At 34.9% G+C, this 26,917-nt stretch overlaps 1 pseudogene; it reads left to right on the forward strand.

Annotated features, from left to right (window-relative positions):
* The first annotated feature begins 372 nt into the window (after positions 1 to 372).
* LOC127868065 (uncharacterized) lies at positions 373 to 26,056 on the forward strand (annotated as a pseudogene).
* Positions 26,057 to 26,917: the final 861 nt, after the last annotated feature.

Below are 26,917 nucleotides of genomic sequence, written 5' to 3' on the forward strand. Positions count from 1 at the left end.
TACTTATTAATGCGTCAATGGCAACAAATGGACTCAATATTTAATGCAAGCAAATTATGTAATGTGGCATAATATTTTATTGCGAAAAAAACAAGGTTTTTTAAATAAATTTAATCATTCTTTGAACTTCATGAATGAAAATACAGCATCAGTTTTAAGTCACATATTTTGAAGATTATAAACGGGGGTAATGGATTTGTAAACTATTTCAAAAGGTCTTTTGTTCAAATGCTTAAAATAAACCTGCTAAACATTCTCGATTATTGGTGAAATAAGTTTTGCGTGGCCTTCCATAATCGCACTTGTCATATTATATCTCTCTATTGGTTTCTTGTAAAATACTATCAAAAGCGTGTTTCATACCTTGTAAGGAAGGAGTCGTATGTACCCGGGGCTTATAGCCAGCTCGAATCCCAACCGGATTACGTCGGTGTATGGATAGATAATTCAAGCATTGTTCGCTTGTTATTTTGCTGCTTGAGAAAGTGCAATAAATCTGTATTCAGGGATTATTCCTTGTTGACAAAAGACAATATAAGTATGAAAGATATATACCCAATAGAAGACCTAGTGTCGATAATACGAGTTGTTTCGCCACTAAGGAGGTACTTTTAGCACTGTTTTTCTTTCATAGCGGACTTTATTCCATTTTGAATGATATCAAATTAGTTTGTGAAATCAATTATATTGTGTGACATAATTATTTATAATAACCGCTTGGCGACACATTTGTGTACGAAATTGAAAATTATAAAGCAATTTTTACAATGGCAGACACGATATTGGATAGTTAATTATATTATCACATGCTATTTGCCAAAACTATTGAAGCGCATGGCTAAATATTTGCGAACACGTATACGTTTGAAATTGGAATTTTTAAATCGTTCAAAAAAGTTTAATTCAATATTGACTTAAGATTTTATTGAACGCGTTTTATTATTTGATCGGAAATCGAACTACCGGTATGTGACTCGACACTCTTTCCGGGAGAAAGGGAGTGGCAGTTAGAATAACTACCGGTATGTGACTCGACACTCTTTCCGGGAGAAAGGGAGTGGCAGTTAGAATAATCGTCGTCAGGTATTAAGAACAGTGACATCAGATCGTTAACCATTCTATAAAAAAAATCGTGTGCACTGTAAAATGTTTAAAGGTTTCGAAGGCTTACGTGAGTGAACTTTATAAGGAAACGACGCAACAAAATAAATCAGCGTCTATTAAGTATTCCCGAGTATTTTCAAAATGGGCACTATATCTAGTCTACTAAACGTTTGGAGCGGGTAACAAAAGTCTTTACTAATACGGTACCACAAACATGACCGAGAGCAGCCGGTTACGATTCCGGAAGTCGAGCAGCTTCTCGGTAAAACCGATCCGTAGCTGGGCGAGCTCCAGTTCCGTGAACAGCGAGCCATGGACGCTCCGGTCACACGGCAGCCTCAAGGTACCTCAATATATCATTTCTTCAGTAGATGTCTGTGATCATTATTATTTGGTTTTACCATCAAGAAAGTTAGCGCAGCAACCAACTATTGCTCGATTGGTCATTGTCGGCTCGGATACTACTTACATGTACACCGGGTACTTTTAAGTGTAGGTAATCATACTAAAACGTACCCGGGAAATGTTAACGCTAAATCGGTCGTTGTCGGCTATTTTTTTTAACTAATTGTGTTCACATTTGTCACATTTTCTGTTAAAAGGCATCTATATTATCGAAACTTCTACTCAAAAAGCATGATGATGCAGTCTTTCTTTAAAAAAAAGTTTATTTAAGATAAACACTATCGTTTTACGGTAATCGCGAGCGCGTTTTACGACATCGGATTTTGGGTGGGAATACAAATCGGGTACAGTCTAATATCGACTGGGTACGTTTAAGTATATTTACGTACCCGGAGTACATGTTAGTATACTTAAGAGTACCCGGGATACGGGTAAGTAGAACCCGAGCCGACAAAGACCAATCGATCCCTACGCTCTACTTTTTTGCTATAGATCCCTCCGTGTAATTTTATGAACAATTAAACCTTATCCGCAATAATATCATAAAGTTCGTTCCTTCTGAACGTTTATTTGTATTAAGTTTTAAGCTTTTAGTTCAACTTGACGTTAATTTATCATGTCTAACCTTTGAAAATAAGTATTCAACCGTAATTCTTGTTATTCGTTTGAGGTCGAACAGTCCCAACCAAACGAATTAATTTGTATTGTATATTGGAAACAGGTTAAGTAACGTCGGCATTTTTGAAAACAATTATCAACAAAGTGCTAAAATCCATTCGGTCTGTAAACAAACAGCTTTAAACCTTATGATCCGGTTTCCAATATACGGAATATACAATAAAATCTACGTTGATAATAGAGGCAGTATTATAATCCTTGTCAATTGATATAAATTACGATACACCTTTGAAAACATTGAAACTGAATTTTATTCTTAACTTATGATGTTTGATTCTGTAACTACATGATTCACCTATAAAAGGGCGGTTTGGAGTCTATAGTTACATTTAAATTGCTGCAACTTATAATAAATTAAATCGAATGAAGAATAGCATGTTTGTTGGGATGTGTTTCTCTCTTCAATATAAATTAACGTGTGGAACTTACTTAATAACATGTGTACATGTACATCAAATTTATTGATTGATATGTTTTCATGCTCACATCAAATATTAAAGGGATCTTTTCACGCTTTGGTAAATTGACAAAATTGAAAAAAGTTGTTTCAGATTCGTAAGTTTTCGTTTTAGTTATGATATTTGTGAGGAAACAGTAATACTGAACATTAACCATGCTCTAATATAGCCATTATATGCATCTTTTGATGATTTTAAAACCTAAAAATTATAAAGCGTTGCAACGCGAAACGATTGAATAATTTGGAGAGTTCTGTTTTTGTCGTTAAATTTTGTGAAACTACAAAGATTGCTTATATAAGGTATAAAATACGTCACGAATGTATACTCGGCGGAATAGCTCAGTAGGCTAGAGCGTTTTTACTTCAGGACTCTGGCAGGACTCCAGGGGTCACTGTTTCGAAACCTGCTCCGGGCAATGTTCTTTTCCTTTTTTAATTTTTTTTCTTGATTTTTTACTGGAGCTTTTACGATCCAATGTTTACATTTATCAATATAAAGCATTTAATGAATAAGTTAAAAAATGCCAAAATCTGTGAAAAGGCCCCTTTAAAGGCTCATTATCTATCCATAATTTGTATTGGCTTTTTATAATTAATTCGTTTAATGTTTTGTTGAAACGCGCATCATTGAACCATCCATTCAATTACGTGTGAATGTTTATTAATATCGCTATTCATTTTTCATCATATCCATCATAAATAAACGACGCGTGATCAACACCTGATCGAAATAGCCTCTGCGCTTTTATTAGAGATGAATACAAACAGGTTGATTTGTATTAGTCTTTTGGTCATATCAATAGAACTAGTTAATTTGCATGTGACGAAAAGGGCCTACTCATGTTGTGATTCCCTATTATCAAGAACGTAATTATTCCCCATGGTGAACGCACGTCACACACGCATACAAAAACAAACAACCCGTACAGAACCCCACACACATAAACGCACACATACGCGCACGCGAGTTTCGCGCACTTACCACATGGTCTTACGAAGAAGAGTTCGTATATTGTGAAAGTTGACAAAATCATGTAATTTATTTTTTAACTATCCAACACGAAATACATTTCTTTAAGGAGGGTTATACCAGCAAAGCTAGCCTGTACGCAACTATGATTGTTTCGACAAAACTAGTATACATACCGGAAATTATCATACGCTTGCCATAGTTTCCTCCCTATACAATTATTTGCGCTAGAACGCCAAATTCTTATTGGTTCAATGTAATGTAATGACACATTTATTCATAGAAAGTTCAATAAATAGACAAGAAGAAGATAGCCACATAAACACTTTAACGGAAATGATGCATTTGCCATTTACTTGCAAGAATACAGGATTCACATACACCAAGTAAAGATTATAACGAACTATGCAAGCAAAATTAACTCACGAATGGAAAGAACAAAAAGACGAAAGGAAAGGAAGATGCAGTTATTTTGTTACAAATACAACAAAGCAAAATGCAATTGCAATTGAACATCATGCTTGTTCTTGTGGATAATACCTTCCATAAGCATGAGATATCTCAGAATACCGTGTGCTGACTTCAAAAGGCACTTTTAAATAAATTTCATTTTTAAATTTATCAGTAAATTATTCAGGTTGATTGATTATGCAGTACGACTACCGTTTAGTAGCATTATGCAGTCGTAAATTGGCATGTGCTACCGTAAATAGTAATACGCGCCCGTTTAGAGGCATGTACAACCGCAAAGTAGCACAGCTAAAATTAAGTAGTAGTGCTACCGTCAATTAGCTTCTTAGCATTAGAGCATGCAAAACCGTTAAGTAGCATATTCTGCAGTAAAGTAGTACACGTAGGTGCTAGCGTTAAGAACAAATTTTACATTGAAGTGGCAAATCCAAACGTAATTTTCGATGTACTTCCTTATTAAGGTAGTCATACAACGCAAGATCCAGTGGTGCTTAGAGTTTGGTTTAAAGTTGAAACTTTAGAATAAAAAAAAATCACGACTTTCTGATGAAATCAAACTATTAATTAGTCACCGACATAGTATGACTTAAGCGTATCGTAAATTTTAAAGCGTTGACCTGGCCACGAAACTTTGCGTTGTTATGACTGTATATTTGCTTGGTACATAGTCTTATTAACGGACTTTATTTCAATAATTAATAGTTTTCGTTAGAAGTATGCGATTTTACTTTTTCGTGAAAAGAAATCGATACTTACGTACCTAATATAGTAAAAAAAACCTGTATAAATATTATTATGATTAATTTTATATAATTCAAGGTTCAAAAGCGTACATTAGCCTACAATCAAGTCGGCGAATCAATATTGTAATTTTAATTTATTTTCCGCATCGTTACAAGTTATACATTATCTTGCAGTCATGTATTGCGTGGCTTACTTGTTTGGCAATATTTTGTATAAACAGACTCAACATAACTGTCATATATCGTCGACTACGTTCAAATGGATTCATTTCAACGGCTCTATGGTTTTCTCTTTTATCCGACGGAATGTTCATATTGAAAATGCCAACCGATACTGAAGGTTGGCTTAATTTATTGAACCGAACCAAGAATTTTAATCGAGTAGTTTATAAGAGTAATCGACCAAAGTGACCTGCTGCTTGTGCAAATACACTTTTATGGCTTTTATCAATAAAAACGTCCTGTAATTCAAACATTACGCAAAACCACATAGGCCACAAAACAAATCATGGCATAGTTGATAAGATATTATTTACTGTATTTCCGTCATCGGAAAGTGTAATCCCCAACCTTTTACAACTTTACACAATGAAGACATACGTTCAACTAGTACCACTACTGTTGGACCATAAATAAAGTTGTAAACAGCTATCGCAAAGATAAACTAGTGAGCTGCATTACACTTGAAATAAAAATTCGTACTGTGTAAGACATAATTAACTTGCTGACGGTTTTCATATGAAAGCTTACTGATTAGTATTAATTTCTTTTAACTTTTAAATATGTCTTAAGTATTGTTTTATTTTTTATTTTTTCACTCTTGTGTATATAGTAGGAGTAAAAGTAACAAAATAACCCATTCTCATATATATATCAATCTCAGTGTTTTAAGCAATAGTGGAATACACACGGTTGACTTGATGTTGCAAATTTGTCGATGCTGATTTAACATATAATTATCCACACAAATCATGCACTTCTTATATAAAATTATATAAAATATGAACTCAAAATTAAGAGAAAGTCGTGTCAAGAATTAGACACTAACCACTTCGTGGCTTTGCGCAGTTGATATTGGGCTTTTGATTGAATTGTGTACATGAATATATAGAGGTATGTTTATATCAACTATGCCAAATTTTTATTCAAATTCTACACTAAATTCTAACTAACTAAATTCAGAATCGGCTCCATATTTCCACGGACCATAATGGCCAGGTTAATTCTATCGTATAATATCAATTACTTTAGTGCTAACATATATGTTTTAAACTTTTATTGATCCTTAGATACATAAGTCTTGTGTCAACATCCACAAATGGGCAAACATTTGTATAAAAGCCCCAGCAGTGCAATCCGTACATTAGAAAAGTTCTGAAAGTGTTCAAACAATTGTAAATCTTAAAACAAGCACTTTATCACATTCAGTGAAGTACACAGTTTGATTGATTATGTATAAACGACAATTTCCTGTTTCGATATTTTTTCTTGTAAATGTAAACGTGCTGTTTCAATCAAATGGCAAATACAATTCGATGGTGTCCGCCTTGCCATCAAGTGTTTTTTTTCAAACCACAGTCTTGGATCTTTCTCGTTAACTTTTTCTAAAACATCAAGTAATGTACACATCCCTTAAACGGACTCGAAAGTATCACCATAAGCATAAGACTTTTGATGTCATCTGTGCAGTCATGAATAACACAATATGCGAGTGTTCTTTTCCAACCAATGTTTAAGCATCTGCTCATCATTAATCAATCAAGTTAATCAATCAAGTTAATCAACTCGAACTCGTGTGTTCTATTTATCTGAAAATTGACCTGCAATATCTACAAAGGAATGCCCCATTGACTGCAACTAATTTTCTTGTCAACGGTGCCATTATTTACAGGCTCGCGCTGAAACATGTATTGAGCATTCCAGAAGAATTACTACTCAACAAGTTCGCTATTGAAAAGTCTTCGAGCAAAATCAATTTTTCAGTCACGTGAGCTCGCTATCAGAAACATTTTATCAAAGCAGTTAATTTACCATGTCACCTGTGTTCGACTGCTTGATACCATTAATCTTGGGGGGTATTCGTATTGCTCGACGTCAGAGCAGCTCGCAAATTGACATGGAACTATTGAAATGAACACTTACATTAATTTGTTCATTAAATTAATTTAATGAAATTTCATTTTTAATACATAAAATCACAATAATATTGTCATTGTTTTGTTTCGAAAAGCTCATAACGTCTGAACCATCGTGATACATTGTATTTATGTTTATTTTATTGAGACGCCATTAGAAAGGTTTATCTTGAAATTATATGCACATTCGTCAGAGTTATCATTAAACAGATATAAACGTGTTTAAAATATGGTATTATAATACAGAAACAGTTGATACGGTGATGGTGTAATACAATTCAACATGTGTGTGATAAGCAATGTGAAATTATAATGTCCAAGGTGACAACGAAACTGATTTTAAGGAAAAAGCATCCCGCTCGACCCAACAGAATGGAGATGAAGGTAAAATATGTTCGTGTGATCATCGCTATCCTTATCGTTATCGATATAAGCGGTAATATAATCATAATTACACTTTCTTTTCTTGATCATTATTATATTATAATCATCGTCATCCTGAGCAAAATAAAACAGTATGTGGTAAATAAACTATTGTTCGTTGCCCTTTACGCGACAGCGTAGCAAAATCGCCACAAGGCAAACGATTTTATGATAACGACAAGACAAGCGTTTTATTCGAGATCAGTACAGAGTACATAATCTAGAAAATAATGTGATTAAATACCATAAATCAGAGGTCAGTTTGTTCAAATAATGTTTTTAACAAAAAAATGCAAACATTGAATCAAATACAGTTTACAGACTACATAACATACACTTGGAGAGTGATGTATTATACGGTAAACAATTATATCAAGTGCAAATGTGATATAGTTTGCAAAATTTTAAGACCATATGCGTTAACAGATCTAATTAAAGAAATTAATGTATATACAGAAGGTCTAACGTAAAATCTTCTATCGAGAAATCTCCTCCTTATAGTAGTGTAACATGGACAAATGAATATACAATGGTACACGTCTTCAAGATCGCGACTACCACAGTACAAACAATATCTTTCGTTTCTTGGTATATTACTAAAACCATAACGACCCGTATGAATTCTTAATGAGAGTGCAAAAATTTGAAGCGTGTAGCAAAAAATCCTCAGGTTAACAGGCAATATATCAAGATAGTTTTCATAGGCAAAGTTAGTTTTATAATGAGCGTAATCTGTTAATACTGAACGACGCAATAATAACCCTTGCCATTCTTGAATAAAGTTGCTTGTTACTCGCTCCTTAAATATGAACTGAAAAGAAATTCATATATTTTCTGGATTTAAAAATATCCCTGAAAACCCAAAATCATCTAAAAGTTTCTTAACACAGGACACCCAGTTAGAGTGACCTAGTTTACAATCTTCTAAAGCTCTAATACTAGTATACAAAATTGAAATAGTCAAATTATCGCTCTGCAAAATCTTACACCAATACGATATCATTCTCGTATACCTGGAAATATATAAAGGGTATCGACCCAAGTCGCCGTAAACTCCTACAGATGAAGTTGATGTCCTTACATTTAATATAGATTTACACAATTTTAAATGCCCACGTTCAACATCTTTTGACTTGGTAAAACCCCAAACTTCCGACGCATAATTAAGTGTAGAACCTACAAAAGCATCGAACAATTCACAACACGTCTTTGGACAGAAAGGATTGTTTTTTTTTAAATTATATAACAAAATATTCAAAGCTTTTAAAGATTTGCCAACTATGAACTCATTATTTGTAACAAAATACTGTTTTATATAACTTTTCAATGAATTTTGGGAATTCGGCGCATTTCGATGCATTCTTTGATCAAATAAAGATCCAATATCATCCAACACAAGTCTTTAAACAATTTAGAAGAAACTAACGCACTTTGAATACAATACAAAAATATAATACAATAACATCCACATATAAGCGTCTTTTAACAATTCAACTTTTAGACCTTCCAGACACCTTTCACACCAATGACTCACGGGATTGGGCACAGCTAATTTATAAATTTCTATTCGAACAAGGAATGTCATCATCATCTTCATGATCATTATGCGCATTTGCCATCGGTGAAACTGACCGAAACGTTGTAAGCTACGGAAGCGTATATGGTAGACCCCAATAATATGGTCATGCCGGATTAGATTATATCGACTTACTGTGAAAAACATGGTATGTCGTCAAAGTTTTGTAGTTTTTTTTTATAGAAGCGTATATGGTACACCCTGATACTGTGATGATGTCAACATTCTATGACGGCATGATATGAAAAAGGTGTCATGGCGTAACAAATAACTCATCGTGTCGATTAAAACTATGATGGCAAGTCATTTTCACAAGAGCATGCCGCCAAAAATTATGTTGATTTGTCGACTTAGATCATGTCGACCAAATATTTTTTCGGGAAAAGCCGGAAACATTTACGTCGAGACTTTAACATTATGCCGTTATGGCGAGTAAAATTAAGAGGAAAAACCTCCAAATTATGAAGACATACAATGCTATTTCACAGTAAGTCGATATAAACTAATCCGGCATGACCATATTATTGGGGTGTACCATATACGCTTCCGTAGTTTTTCCCTCTTAAGTTTACTCGCCATAACGACATCCGCCCACTTGTTTATTTATTTTTATTAAATGTATAAATTATACTTATTTAATTTGTGAAAAACACATCGCACAAGACCGAAATTCTCGTAACTCTTTGATTGTTAAACAACGTTTTTACATTATGTGGTCACTAAGTATTAACCTATTCAATGTGGCATTCTCACTTAAACATGTTGTATTACAATCCTTTCTAAATTGATCTTTTTTCGAAATGATGTATGTTTTGTATTTAATTGAAACGCATGCTGTTATTGTATAGGTACGTTTATGACGATTAGCTGTTTATATGCTGAAGTCAAAATAAACTACTCTGTTATGTTCTGTTCGATCGGTTATTAATTGAAGTCTTTTGTCGACCCACACGTTTGTCTACGGTAATATCAAACAACATACATTTACCCTTTAAAGTAACGAGACTAATCATATTGAAATGAATCGAGCACATATTTTAAATCATAATTTGCAATAATATCGTATGCCATGAGACCAAGAAGGAAACCCCGTTCGATGTATTTAGTTCTGTTAAACTCTATCATTACATAATACATGAAACTTAACTGCTTATCAAATCTTAACTCCGTATGAGTCGCATGTTATTATAAAGCACTCAATATTAAAAGATCTCCGATAGCGCATCTTTTCAGAAACATCACTTGCATTAGACAAATAGCTTTCTTTTGATAAAAAATATATGAGTCGTGCTCTGTGAAAAGGTGGTTTAATGCATGTGCATAAAGTGTAATCCCAGATTAGCCTGTGCAGTCCTCGCCGGCTAATAAGGGACGACACTTTCCGCTTTTATGATATTTTCTGTTTAACGAAAGTCTCTTCTTAGCTAAAATTCAGTTTTGGCGGAAAGTTGTTGTTGTTGTTGACACTTTACGCACATGCATTCAACCACTTTTCAAAGAGCGCGGCTCAATTATTGTATGTGTCAACCGTGTGAAGGTATATAGCATGCTCTGCGGATTTAATATCGAAAAATTAACTATTCTGATATTCGTGAATATTAAATCAGATTTACCATTGACAAGGCTTCAAATGTGTTGGCCGAGAACTATCAATCTTCTATTGATTGTGAATAATTGATATCAACGCATTGTGTTTTAGATGTTCACACGATAGCATAACATGCATTTTGTCAATGATTTAAATCTAATTATGAAAGGTTTAATGGTTCTCAATTGATGTCCCAGATGTGGCAAGATTGCATTTTCAATTACATGTGATGACTTTGTACGTGTTTCACGTAAACGATAATATTTAAATCGTATTTGAATACAGATAGGTGCTCATTTTACGTTAAACTCAAACATTTTTTTTGCTTCTAGTAACAAGCATGTGTTTGTTTTGGCGAGTCTTCAAACGTGGTAAAAAGAACACCACTCCAAAAACATTGTTTAAAATCTTAATGTCGCTGCTGACTTGATTGGCTTATCATAAATATAAGGTGTGCCAAAACATTCTCTAATATCGTTTGGAGAATCGTTAACAGTTAACCGTGACCTGTTGACTATCATTCTTTTCAAAACATCCCTGAATCATTTCGCCAGTATTGTTTCAAACATCGATTATTACCAGACCATGCATCTTAGATTTTTATTTCAAAAGTCGGCGAAAATGAAGTCGATTATTGGGTTGACATTTCACCAGGTATGCCAATGCACATCGAATTAGACATGTAAGATTATAATAACGGCGCATGTCAGAGAGTCCCGTTGCTATGTTCGCCAATTACTGTATTTTTCACGTCGCTTCAACATGGCCTATTGATATCGGTTGCCGGGCACTCGTTGTCCCCATGAAAATATATAGTATGAATCAATTCATGTCCTTTGCAAGTGGCAAACAATGTCTCAACGGCGTAAAAATACTCAATCTTGTTATTGGTTAGGATAGGTCAAATAGCACGCATTGATTCTCGAAATATTTGCTCTGTATTCCGTTACCAGGATTTTATTTATAAACCACTGTTTGCGATTCCTGATATATAACACATGATTAAACCTTTCAGTGCGGGAACCGAATTTTGAAGGCCTTTACAAACAGTTTGGATCCAGATGAGACGCCACAGAACGTGGCGTCTCATCAGGATCCAAACTGTTTGCTATTCTGATAGTATTCTTTGAAAAAAATCGAAGAAAATGCTAATTTTAGAAATTCAGCAGACGACATTTTAACAGAAGGCAAATTTCCCAGCATGCAAAGGGTTAAATATTTCCGTTCTCCGAGTTTTATCGGTATTCCACATTAGCCTGTGCAGCCATGCATTAAGCCCAGATTTCCCAGATCTATGCTTATTGTCCCCTATCGATGAAACCGGAGGGCACTTATGGTTTGCGCTCTGTGCGTCAGTCTGTCTGTCTATCAGTCTGTCTGTCAGTCTGTCTGTCAGTCTGTCTGTCAGTCAGTCTGTCTGTCAGTCCTTCACATTTTTTTGGATCCTGCGATAACTTAAAAAGCTTTTCATTTTTTTTCATTAAACTTGAAACATGGACAGATGGCAATATGGAGATTATGCACGTCAATTCATTTTGTTCCTACGTCAAGAATTCTGGTTGCTATGGCAACACATATATACAAAAAATATATAAACATTACTGACAATAGTGGAGTTTCATCGGTAGGGGACCATATTGCTTGGCAATAATCTCTTGTTATGTACTAACATTATTGTGCGGGTGGCCCAAACATACTGTCTGCATGTGTTCAAAAATCTACATAAGAAATTAAAAGGTGCATTAAAAGTCAGTCGATAAATCAATATTTTAATTTTATTTCATTCTCGATTCCGCATCATTGGATCGTGCAGTCATGTATCGCGTGGTTTATCTGTTTGGCAATATTTTGTATAAACAGACTCAACAGAACCGTCTAATTCGTCAATTACGTTAAATGGGATTCCTTTGATCGGCTCTATGGTTCCTTTTTTATCCGACGGAAAGTTCATATTGAAAATGTCAGCCGATACTGAAGGTGTGCTTAATTTATTGAACCGAACCAAGAATTTTAATCGGGTAGTTTGTAAAAGTAATCTACCAATGTGACCTCCACTAAGACATCAGTCAACTACTGCGTGTGCAAATACACTTGTATGGCTTTTATCACTAAAAACGTCATGTAATTCAAACATTTACGCAAAACCACATAAGCAACAAAAATCTATGACATTGTTGATAAGATTGTATTTACTGACTTTCCGTTTCTGGAAGGAGGAATTCGAAAAGTAGTAAAACTCTAATACAATGAAGAAAAACGTCTTACTACTAGCGCTGATGGACCAAAAATAAAGTTAATATAATGAATGAATTTTGTATCTTAGAGCTTGAGAAGATTGTAAACTAGGTCACAATAACCGGGTGGCGTGGCTAAGAAACTTTTAGAGGATTTTGGGTTTTCAGAGTTATTTTTAAATCCAGAAAATATATGTGTTTTTTTCCTTTCATATTTAAGGAGCAACTAAAACGCAACTTTATCTAAGAATGGCAAGGTTTACTACAGCGTAGCTCAGTATTAACAGATTACGCTCATTATAAAACTAACTTTGCCTATGAAAACTATCTTGATATATTGCCTGTCAACTTGAGGTTTTTGTTACACGCTTTAGAATTTGTGCACTCTTATTAAGAATTCATACGGGCCGTTAGGGCTCTAGTAATATACATTTTGAACTAAGAAACGAAAGATGCTGTTTGTACTGTGGTAGTCGCGATCTTGAAGACGTATACCATTGTATATGTATTTGTCCATGTTATACTATAATAAGGAGGAGATTTCTTAATAAAAGATTTTACGTTAGACCTTCTGTATATAAATTCAATTCTTTAATAGGATCTGTTAACGCAAATATTCTTTAAAATGTTGTAAACTATATAAAATATGCACTGGATATAAGACAATCTGTTACCGTGTAATACATGCACATCACTCTCCAAGTGTATGTTACGTAATCTATTCACTGGTTTTTAATCAATATTTGTACTTTTACTGTTAAAACATTATCTAAACAAACCCACCACTGATTTATTGTTTTTAATCACATTACTTTCTAGATTATGTACACTGTACTGATCTCGAATAAAATTCTTGTCTTGTCTTGCCATAACAATAACTAAACACTGCAGTGGTGCGGTGTATAAAGGAAACGACCGAAAACAAATGCCAGTTTACCTTTATAATTTTTTTACAATATAAATCGTTCTGAGTAATATTATATGCACTCTTTTGTATGTATAACAGCAGTAAACGTAACAAAATAACCTTGAAAACATTGATCCTTAATCTAAGAGTTTAAAACAATATTGGTTTACAAACGCTTGATTTTTATTCTGTATATAAATTTGTAATCGTTGATGTTACACATTATTATCCATAACAATCGTACCCTTCATGTCAAAATTAGTGAAGAGTATGAACAGAAAATAAGCGAAAGTCGGGAAGAACTTAGTAGCAAACACTTCGTGGCTATGCGCAGTTATATTTAGTACAAACACATCGTGGCTATGCGCAGTTTTATTTAGTAACAAACACTTCGTGGCTATGCGCAGTTATATAAGGTAACAAACACATCGTGGCTATGCGCAGTTATATATATATGCTATATTGTTAACGTTCTGCACATGAATATACGTGTACATGAATAGTAACGAATATCCGTAGTAAAAATTAATAATGCTAAATATGAATGATCTAATTTTCGAATATGTTGCGCATTTCAACGGAATATTCGTATTCGTATAATACAGGTGCATTAAGGGCTTCCATAAAGATTGGGATTTTTAATAGATCCAACGGTAAATGCATAAGAGTTGTTTGTCAATGTCCTAAATGCGGCAAACATATAGACAATAGACGAGTCCTGAATGTGTTCAAACTATTGTAAATTATATTACAAAAACTTTATCCAATTCACTTACGTTAAATGCTAGATTGTTTAGGTGTACTCTTTTAAAATGTAAACGTGCTGTTTCAATTACATTGCTAATCAAATTGGATTGTGTCCGTCATGCGACCAGATGGGTTCGATCCACAATCTTAACTTTTTCATTTTAATTCCCAAAACATAACATACCCGCCAAATACTTGCAAGATTAGAAAGTTTCACAATGAGCATAAGGCTTTCGATTAAATCGCTCCAGTCATGACTACTATGAATATTGACTAAACAGAACAAAATACTTGATTCTGACTTAAGCATATAAAGCCCATCGTCCTTAACATACATTCCCAAAAAAGAAATAAATACACACCGTATATCATTTCGAACAAAATTAATAAATCTAAACATGAACTAAAATAATTCTTGAGAATGTCACATTGATGGGATAGTAAATACATAGTGACTACATAATGTCTTACATAGTTTTATAATTGCATCAATTATCAATTATTGTGTACCTAATTTCTTAAATGCTGAAACGCAATTATTTTAAACTACATATATAACATATGTTCCCGTATTTAAAGCATTTGAATCTAGAATGCTATTTTTCCGGCCAAGCTAAAGAATGTTTCTATTTAGTCTTTAAATGAAACATTCAATCAAACCGGGTTTTCAACTCGAACTCGTGTGTTCTATTTAACTGGAAATTGACCTGCAATATCTACAAAGGCATGTCCCATTGACTGGAACAAATTTTCTTGTCAACGACGCAATTATTTACAGGCTCGCGCAGAAACATGTATTGAGCATTCCAGAAGAATTACTACTCAATAAGTTCTCTATTGAAAAGTCTTCGAGCAAAATCAATTTTCAGTCATGTGAGTTAGCTATCAGAAGCGTTTTATCAAAGCAGTTTATTTACCATGTAACCTGTGTCAAACAGCGCTATACCATTAGTCTTGAGCGGTTGTCGTATTGCCTTACGTCATAGCAGCTCGAACATCGAACGGGAATTATTGAAATGAACACTTAGTAGTCGTTGCTTTAATTAAGTCAATTCAATTTTAATTACAGTCATAAAGTAAAACGGATATTGTCATTGTTTTGTTTCGAAGAAAAGTTTAAGCTAATTGGACCCATCGTGATCCTTATTATTTATGTGTATTTTGTTGAGAAGTAATTTGAAAAGCAATTCGTGAAATTAATAAAAGTTAGCATTAAACAGAGTACATATATCAAAGTGTTTTAAATGTGTTACCTCAAAGACACATTTAAAACGGTGGTGATGCATCAATGTGAAATAGGCGTGTGAAAACCAATGTGGGATTATAATGTCAAAGGCGATGATAACAAAGCTGATTGCAAGGAATAAACAGCCCGCGCGACCTCACAGAATGGGGATGAAGGTAACATTTATTCGCGTTACCATTTTAATTTTATTCTTGAGCACTTGGCGTATTTGGTTGCATACTTTTACGTAAGTGACTTGATAAAATCATACAGCAGCATTACGGAAAATAAAGTTTTTAACTGATTAAGAACAAACTAACATGACTTTGAAAAAATACAAAACAATAATAAAATAATATCAAATACAATATTCTTACAAAAAACTTTGTAGACCTTAATGACACCTTTCATTTCCATGCGTTACGGGATTGGACATATTTTATCTATACATTTTGATCCGATCAACTGAATTTATAAAATAATCATGGATATGTCATCAGCTCAACAAACCGATAATAGGGGTATTCCACTACGACCCGATTCCCCACGATTTGTCCCGATTTCAATATTTTGAGGTCGGGGACATTCGTAACTCAATCGGCGAAGGTCCTAACTCATTCCTAGCTAGTAGCACAGGTGGTTAGCGTGTGGCTATGATATTAATTAGTGAAAACATCATTTTGAATGATAAATAATCATATTATAACGAAAAATTAACTTTTCTGAAAAAAAATATTTCACTATCAAATATATATATAACAAGGTATGCAACTCAAAATCAGCCCAACACGGGGTGCATCGCTTTGAACAGCCATATCTTCATCAATTTTGCAGCGATTTTCACGATCTCGGTCTTATTCAACGCAGAAATGAATTTCCTTTCTGGAAATGTATATGTCTTGCAATATTTTTACAAATGCTGGGTCAACTTTTAAAAAATAACACGATACACAACACGTATGACCCAGTTGACAGTGATCATGTATTCTTTATGAATGAAATCTCCAGTTGTAAAGACACACCTCCGCATTGGACCAATGAAATCACTCGTATGTTTAAAATGTCAGTTAGTTGAAATGTATGTAAACAAAGGTTTCAAACGGCGCTGGACAGTTTGTCTTGATGCAGAATGTAACGACAAGAACGGTAATAAAGTTTTTTCATACGTTTTATTGAATTATGGTATCGAACTACATGAACTTTGTAGGGAAGTTGCCCTTTACTCCGTGAAGATTTCAGTCTTAAAGACAGCATGATCACTGTCAACTGGGTCATGCGTGTTGTGTATCGTGTTATTTCTTAAAGTTGACCCAGCATTTGTAAAAATATTGCAAGACATATACATTTCCAGAAAGGAAATTCATTTCTGCGTTGAATAAGACCGAGATCGTGAAAATCGCTGCACAATTGATGAAGATATGGCTGTTCAAAGCGATGCACCCCGTTTTGGGCTGATTTTGAGTTGCATACCTTGTTATATATATATTTGATAGTGAAATATTTTTTTTCAGAAAAGTTAATTTTTCGTTATAATATGATTATTTATCATTCAAAATGATGTTTTCACTAATTAATATCATAGCCACACGCTAACCACCTGTGTTACGAAACAGTTACGATTTTGTAAAGAATGATAAACAAATAATATTTTTCCAGCATGTTTTGTTGTCGAATAACCCACAGTAAGGAGTATATTTTTCAATACTCCGCCCTTCTTAGTACAAAGTGCACTATTTAGTGACGTCATTGAATTGTACAAACATTTGACGTCGTTTTCATTCATAAATATATTGCAAATTACGTCACTTTCATTGAGAACAACACTCATAAAAACTAAATGACGTCACATGAATTAATTCTTTTGAAAAGCTGACATGCTATAAATGTTTTCTTAATTATGTTTCTTAACAAACAAATTCTTAGCAGGCGTGGTCATGCCACTTATCACCAAATATACAATTTGTTGTTTCATTGCATTTATATACGTGCTACAGTTTTAACATTTTTTTAAGAGCGGGATTTAAGCATGTGCATTTAAATGCAATATTTATTTATTTATTCGGAACTATTTTCGAAACATCAAGCTCCGCCCATAATTTATTGCAGAATAACCCACACTTTATTTCCTTCTTTGTCTATAGAAAACAAGTCGCGTGCCGTGTTAGAATCAATATCAGTAGCCTAGATATTGGCGCCGAGTTCATGGGTGCGTTCGGTGAGTTCCTAGCTTAGTCATGACCGATCTGCATCGTTCTTAGTACAGTCGCAGTAGATTCTTACACATTGTAGTGAAGTTGCGACCCTATTCGCAAGACTTCAACCGAACCCCACGATTCGTCGTAACTCAATCGTACCACTGTCGTAATTGAATCGCAGACTGTCACGAGTCTTCCCGATTCAATAAATGTGAGAAATCGTAGCGAATCGTGAGCTTGTTTTAGTAGTGGAATAGGGCCATAAGTTGTTAACAGCAGTTATAAAAAACATATTCATTGTTAATGTCAAATTGTATATTTTACATGTAAAAATTGCAATGCTGAAAAATTTCAATGTTAATTAGTATATGGTGGCAAAAGCTGTACTTTATACATGTTTCATTAAATAGTTTAATTTGTTAAAAACACATCTCAAAAGACTGAATGCCTTGTAAATCTTTGACCTATAATGCTGTTTTTTGTCGACCAACATATTTGTCCACAAAGTTAGCGAACAACATAAATTGACCGATATGAAGTAAACTAGACCGACATAATTGAAAAGAATCGATATCTATTAAAATTATAATTTGCAAATGGATCGTACTCCGTGAGACGAAGACGGGGCACCAGTTCGATTTATAAGTTTCTTTTAACTCAATCATTACCTAATAAATGAAACTATCATATCATAACTTCTTATGAGTCGCAGGTTTTATAAAGCATTCAATATTTACAGATCTCCGGTATCACATCTTAAAAAAAGACTTCACTTGCTTTTGACAAATTGGTTCCTTTGGATAGAAAATATATCATCTTTGTCGTATGAGCGAAGGTAAATATCTTGCGATGGGTATTTTAAATAGAAAAATTAACTATTCCGCTACTCTCGTGAATATTAAATCGGATTACCCATTGACATTGCTTGAAGATTGTTGGTAGAAAACTATCAACCTTCTATTGAATGTGAATTTTTTATAAGAACGCATTGTGTTGAAAATCTTCACGCGATAGAATACACGCATTTGTGACTTTTTAAAATTTAATTATGAAAGGTTTAATAGTTATTCATTGATGTTGCAGATGTAACAAGAATGATTACATTTTACCATCGTGTACCTGCTTAAATTGCACAATCGCATTTAAATTAAAAAAGCTGATTTCGATTCATATATGTTTTTATTTCACGTAAAACTCATGCATGATATTTTTACCCAGTAATACGCATTCGTTTCTTTAAGCGACTCTTCAAAATTCGGAAAAAGTACAACACTTCCAAAAACGATTCGTTTCACAATATGTTTAAAATCATAGCATCCAACTGACGGTTCACCTTGATTGGCTCATAAGTTATAAATTTCTCTAAAATCGTTTCGAGAGTTGTTTACCGTAACAGTAGGCTATTTTCTTTCTTAACACCCCTTTATTATTTCGACAGCATCGTTTTAATCGTTTAAACATCGATTAATAGCAGACTATGTCGCTAAAGATTATTTCAAAAGTCGGTTAGGTTGAAGTCGATTATCGGGCTGTCATTTCACCAGAAACGTCTACGCACATCGAACTTCGCTTGTGATAATTGAAATGTAAGATTATAATAACGGCTCATTTCCGCGAGTCCCGTTGCTATGTGCGCCGAAGAGTCCATGTTTCGAACGTCGCGTCAAATGGCCTATTGCTGATGGTTGCCGAATACTCGTTGTTTCGATAAAAACATCGTATGAATCAACTCATGTCCCTTGCAAAAGGCAAACTAAGTCACAACGGCGTAAAAAATACTCAACCTTTTGTATTGGTTATGCGAGGTCAAACAGAACGCATTGATTCTCGAAGTATTTGTTCTATATACAGTTACCAGGATTCAATTGATTACCTTCTGTATGCAATTCCAGATATACTAGACATGATTAGGTATTTTCCTTCTCTAAGTTAAAACTATTAACTTAAAATAAAAGACTTTGAAAAATGTGGTACAAATCAATGACGCAAATTTAGCATGTGGTTCTAGTTCAGATCGTTAAGACAATACATTTATACAAAGTATAATTACTTGTGTATGGTATAAATACATAACAGTGTCGTATGTTTTTTTTAACGCGAGCTTTACAGAAATACTTAAATAGTTAATCAGCAAGTTCGAATTATAAACGACTATACAAATGAAACGTCTAAGAACATTCTTGAAATTTCTTTGCAGCTTTTTACTGGGATATCGTAATTGAGCTTACCGTAATCAACGCATATCAATGTACCACGAAAAATGCTTATGTATATAAGTAAACATGTTCAGAAGGTGTAATTTATTCATAAAAAAACAACATATTTACTGAACATTTTAAAAGGATCGTTTGTTCTTAACCAGATCACATAACAGTTTTGATAATGTACTTGATAATACCGAATATGTACTTGATAATACAGAAAATGTAGTGATAATACCGAAATTGTACTTGATAATACCGTAATTGTATTTGATAATACCGAAATTCTGCATTTCTGGACGTTTTACCGGCTATAATCTGGTCATTTATTGACTGAACACGTGTGGGAAATTGCGAGTTTGTCACACATTGTACCTTCGTGTACATGCACGAACAAGGAATATCGATATGTTGTTAACTGTTAGGCATCTCAGGATTATATCAATTTTCTTCAATATGTGAACCAAACACACAGAAACAGTATATACGGCATGACTTGAGGACACGCGTTTAACAAAATAATAATAATAATAATAATAATAATAATAATAATAATAATAATAATAATAATAATAATAAAAAAAGCTTTATTTACAGAAGGTTACACATAAAGACAATGACACATTATACATATTATGCAAATGAATCAATACTTTTTTACAATGTGGCCTTCTTAAAATATCATGCACAAATAGGTCTATAACAAGTAAAACATTTAAACAATATTTTCTTACACCAATACATAACACACATTTTGCCTTTTAGACAGACACACATGAAAAATCATTGATTAGAAAAAAAGACAACAACAACATATGACATATTATTGATTAGAAAATAAATGTGCTTTATATTGCCTTTTAAAAGCAGAGATAGAGCATGCCATTCTTATTCCAATCGGTATACTGTTCCAAATATCCATGCTATGGTATGAAAAAGCTCGTTTCTTATAACCTGTATTTGAATTGATAAAGGTTCGACTAGAATCACCCTTACTTTCCGACCAGCTTGTGCTTGTATAATAATACAGAACCGAATGTCCGTAAACATATAAGCGACAAGTTTATATTAATTTCTTAATTGAATGAGGTACGTTTCCCTGCTTTGGTCTTTAACCCATTTATGCCTAGCGTCTAGAAAAAGGCCTTTGCAAACAGCGTAGACCCAGATGAGACGCCGCATGATGCGGCGTCTCACCAGGGTCTGCGCTGTTTGCTTAAAGTAATATTGTAAGAAATGTTTTAAATATAGAAATAAATATACTAGACATCCCAAATTTTAGATATAAATTGATCCAATTTAGAAGGATAGGAGAGTACACTAGGCATAAATGGGTTTAAACAACGGAATCAACTAGTAATGAGCAAAATAAATATTTCACAGTGGTATTGCTTTAAGATGTACCAGTTCGCTCCCTATTTACTTTAAAAACCTCGTGTTGGTTATAAAAACCATAGTTCTGCATTATGACCGTTGCTATAAACTGACAAAGGGGTTTTATGCGTAATGTCCGCCATATCTATATTTTCAGAGTGAAGTTAGTTATTTCAAGCACTCTCTCAAACCCTCCATGTAGTTCTCTATAGAAGATGATATAGTGATAAGTTTTTAAGTGTTTGATTATTAAATACACAAAACTCCACTTTAGCGATAAAGTGCAATTGTAAACAACAGAAAAGCGAATCAAAAGGCATCGATAACACTTTCAATACGTTATAGATGAAACATTGCCCTTGGTGGGGTTTCTAAATATTAGTTAATGAAAATCAAAAGAACACAACGCTTGTAAAAGCGTGCATGAAAGTGCCATTTCACCAGACTATTTCAGACGTTTTCCTGTTCCGTAAAACATTACTATAAAACAATCAAACGTGTGAGGCCATGTGCCTTATATTCATATGACATTTTGTTCCACTTCCTAGGAGTGCTATAGGTGCGTTCTTTTTCCGCGGATTGTTGAGATGTGTTGCTGCTTAACCCATTTATGCCTAGTGCAATCTCCCATCCTTCTAAATTGGATCAATTTATTTTCAAAATTGGGGATGTCTAGTATATTTATTTCTATATTTAGAATATCTCTTACAGAAATTCCTTTAAGCAAACAGCGCAGACCCTGATGAGACGCCGCATCATGCGGCGTCTCATCTGGGTCTACGCTGTTTGCCAAGGCATTTTTTCTAGACGCTAGGCATAAATGGGTTAAAAGAACGAGTCAAAGGAGTTGGCAAATGCAGAAAGTTAATCATATTTAAAGCTTATGTGCATACCAACATAATTTATGTAAGACGGAACTTAACTACAATATTAAATCACAAATCGTATACCAGAGGCAAGGGATAGCGAACAAACTACATACATGTGTAGTGAAAAGGGGTACTACTTATAATAAGCTTTTCTTGTGTGAGAAAATAACACAAGAGCATAACGTATAAAAAATTAAACGTTTATGCTGAACAAACACAGCTGTTCACAAGTTTTCTACCATTATGTACACAATAGCTTGATGGATTCCAAACGAAAACGATGTTGTTGTTTTTTTTTCCAGCTGAGGCCCGTGCTCGATTTCCGGATGCCGACGTTGGCCAACAATCGTCAATTCCTACTTCCGTTAGAAGACATTGCCACGCAGACGAAATCCCGCCTGCTGAAGTTAGAATCAAGCCCGCCTTCCAGTCTGCGTGACGTCAGGCATGCGCTTGCTTCAGAAATCAAACGGTCCAGAAACGACTTACTCGATTAGAACGTTCTTATTATGGCGTAGGAAAGTCCATCAATCAGGAAGTGAAGAAATACGCCATGCCCATGAAGATCTTACTGCGCATGCTCGGGTATTTTGAATTGTCGTCTGTTAAAAGCGTCGAAGCGGCCATAAAGTACGGATCCGACCCAACACGATATAAGGGCGATCCAGGAAATGTAAATCTTCTTAAAGAATTGTATGCGAAGGTGCAGACTTTTATTCCAGTCAAGTTTGATGAAATTGCAAGCGACTGTAAAAAGATGTTGGAGATCATGGAAAAGTATTGTATCAGTTTCTACGAACCCGTTGGCGAAATCGAAGTGGAAACGGCACTGCACTACGAAACGCAAATTCGCTCGTGGAAAAGAGTAATTCTGGAAACTTTAGACAAAATTAACACCCTCATAATGCATTTCAAACACAGAGGAGTTCATTATACAATGTTTAGCGCCACTGTAGCGACTTTTTGTCAGAAGAGTGAATGCGAAACGATACCATTTCTAATGCTCTTTGCCGAAGCGTGTACAAACATAAGAACGGTTTTATCTATATTAGAACAGTGGCTGAAATCGGACGAAAACTATAGCGTGTTTTTGCAAAACGATGTGTCAGACTTGGAGAGGCAAAAGGACGAGCAGGTACGGACGGTGAGGGAAGCCAGTGAGCAGTATCATTCTGCGCTGTTCAAACTGAATCAGATTGAAACGGAATACGCAAAACTGTTTTCGGAACTAGAGCATCTTAGGGAAAAGGAGGACACGAGCGAGATCGAAGAGACGTATCTGTTAAATAAGTGTAATGAGCTAGAAATGGATATGGAGTTTAAAGAAGGCCGACGCGATGCACTAAGTAAACAACCATTGGATACGGATTCGTTGGAATCGCTGGCTATCACGTGGGACAACCTGAATGAGGAGATTCGCTTCCTGAAGGACAGTTTGCCGGCGGTGAAGCGGCAACTTTCTGTAGTGAAGCAGAGGCGGGAGTGGATGCGGGAGAGACGCAATCACTTAGAGAAGGTGCAGAAGGAGTTGGACCAGCAGAGCAAAGATGTCAAGGTCACCAGCGCGCTGAAGGGACAGCGGGAGGCAGAGTTGGAGATCATGGAGCGGACGCTGGAGATCTCACGCGAGCTTTTGCTACACAAGACCAGCAACAACTCGGTGGCGAAGATCTTCTATGACTTGCCGATCACTGCCAGAAACCACAAACTCAAGTTGCCGAGCATTTCAAATGGGACGGACGGTAAGACAGCTAGATTGTTAATATTGTTTTAACTAACTTGATATCAGCAATGCATTTCATACATAATTAAAGTCAGGGAATACAATTACGAGTATTTAAGAAAAATGTTTTCATTTTCGTACCAGCATCTATAAGACTTTGCCATCATTAAGAGATTTATGAACAATACAAAACTAGTTATATTACTTGAATAATATAACTTGTAGACGTTGAACGATTATTAAACTCGGCATTTTTAACATATGACAAAGTATTATCATTTGTTGCATTCGGATTTAAACTACTATGGGTTTCGAAAACCCGATAATTGTAAGCTAGTATTCAGATAGGGTAAATACATATGCATCCTTCAGAGACAGTGTCGATTTTAGTTTCAATTTACCAAGTATGACGAGAATCTGGTGCCATAATAGTATACACATTTTACAATTATTTTAACATACTAAATATGAATAAAACTCATTTGAGACGCGTTCTGAGAAAACGGGGCTGAATGCATGTGCGTAAAGTGTCATCCCAGATTAGCCTGTTCAGTCCGCACAGGGTCGACACTTTCCGTTTTTATGGCATTTTTCGTTTAGAGAAAGTCTCTTCTACACGAAAATCTAGTTAAGGCGGAAAGTGTCCTCCCTGATTAGCCTGTGCAGACTGCACAAGCTAATCTGGAACGAAATCTTTACGTACATGCATTAAGCCCAGTTTTCTCAGAACGCGACTCATTTTATGCTGTATACGTCTAGGTGCCCTGGATAAATCGTGCGAGGTGGTTGTGCAGTCGATCGGACAGGACTGGATGCAGCTGTACCGCGCGCTGCCCTTCTTTCCGGCACGCGGCGCGGAGACGATTGAAAAGGACATTGCCAGCATCGCAGTCGATGGTGCGCGCGGTCCTAAGAGTGACATAGCCGGCGTGGCGCTCGCAAGATGGCGACGGCACCACACGCGTGCACGTGCGGAGGATCTGAAACAGGGGCTGCGGGCGATCAGGCGACTGGATCTTTACCGCCAGGTAGAGCTTACTATACATCCGCCACCCCGTCGAGGAGGAGCCGCCGGAGTACTTCCCACCGGAACTGGATCCCGCCCTATGGCCCCACTACCGGGACGTGGTGAAACTGGACAAACTGATCGCCGATAAGAGGATCACAGTGGAACAACTCCCGGAGGAGTAGTTAGTTATAGACGCATTTTAAACATTGCGATTACGGATACCTTTTAGGTGTTCAAGTTTTGTACACCTCATGGGACACATCATGGGCACGACTTCACGAATAGACGAGTGTAAGAAACTGTTTTTTATTCGAATTATGCAAGTTCAGATTATACGAAGCGTGGTTTGATTGATTGTATATGAGCGGTATAGGTATAATGATTTATCTGTAAGTCTGTTTAAAAGATCACTTGAAGATTGGTTATGTTTGGCTTTGCTCACAACATAAGTGTATAAAGAAGATAGACAACGTGTGAGACTGACAATGTGTTCTTTTTTCGCTTTCCCAAGAACAACTGTATTGTAAACTCTTGATAGATTTTCAGATGGGGATACGTTGTATATATGTATGTATGTATTACACACACGATATATGCGTACATAACGAGCAATTAATTAACCCAGAACTGTGATATTTTAAGTATTTCTTTAACTCTCGTAAAGACAGCATGTTGTTTATTATTTGTATTTTGCATTTATATGTGTTGCCTGTCTACTTCAATTATGTAGATCTCTTTTACGCTTGTGATCTTTATATTTACATTTACAAAAAAATATTGTTTGCATATGTTAGTTTCCACGCTGTATCACGTGGTTCTAAAGCAATGTTCCCTTCTGGTAAGCGTGTCCTATGAGATAAAAGTGTCTCCGGGTCCCATGGCGACATTTTATTATGAATAAAACAACATTGCAAATAATGAAATAATACTGCACGTGTACTGGTAAAAAGTTCATTTCTTAAATGTTGATGACCGACATGCAACTTTGAATCTAATTAAAGTACATACTTGATAAATCATTTTATTCTGTGTTGTTGTAGTTTGGTTTAAGCAATTGAGATAATCCGTAACATCAAATTTTACAGGAATAATCAATGTGAAATTGTTCTTTGGTCCTTGGCGAAGCGTTTCTCAGTTAAGTAAGATATCCTTTCGTTGAGTGTAGATTTGTTAAACTCGCGTTTGCCTACATATGTACATAATGATAAATACTCAAAGATAATGTCTGATTAATGGGAGCAAAACGAGGTTCAACGGATAATATTAGGTCAATACTTTTACCATATTATGTTCTGCAAAAGATTTATTGAGTTACCCCTGAGTTTATTTTAAGCATTAGATTAATTAAATTTTGACTAAAGTTAACGACCTCTATTTCGATATACAAACCATTTGATAACAAGATAAAAGCCATCACTAAAATATATTTCTATACCAGTAACACGTAGAGGAAACATTCACTTTATACAGCAAGATAGATTATTTCACACAGTTCTAACAAATAAAATTCGTGGACATAAATATATAATTTAACTGGGCCTAATGAAGACTCTTCTGGAACTCTGAATGTTATATAAGAGTATTTGATGAACTACCTACCGTCTGTCTTGAATATATGAATGTAAACTTCTTTTTTATCATCACAAAAATCTGCATGGAAAAAAAATACGGAATGATCGAACGTGTCAAATGCCTTCTCTATGTCTAAAAGAACCATCCCTTCTAAATGACCTTTTTCCATATCCACCCACCTGAAATATGTTAGGTGAACTAGATATGTATCTGTACATACAAGCACAGAATATCCACTTCCGAAACATGATCACCCATCCATTATTTGCTCCCGAACGTCATCGGAAACTTTTACGAAACTTAACGGT

This window comes from Dreissena polymorpha, chromosome 2 (genome assembly GCF_020536995.1).
Source record: "Dreissena polymorpha isolate Duluth1 chromosome 2, UMN_Dpol_1.0, whole genome shotgun sequence".
Taxonomy (NCBI): Eukaryota; Metazoa; Mollusca; class Bivalvia; order Myida; family Dreissenidae; genus Dreissena; species Dreissena polymorpha.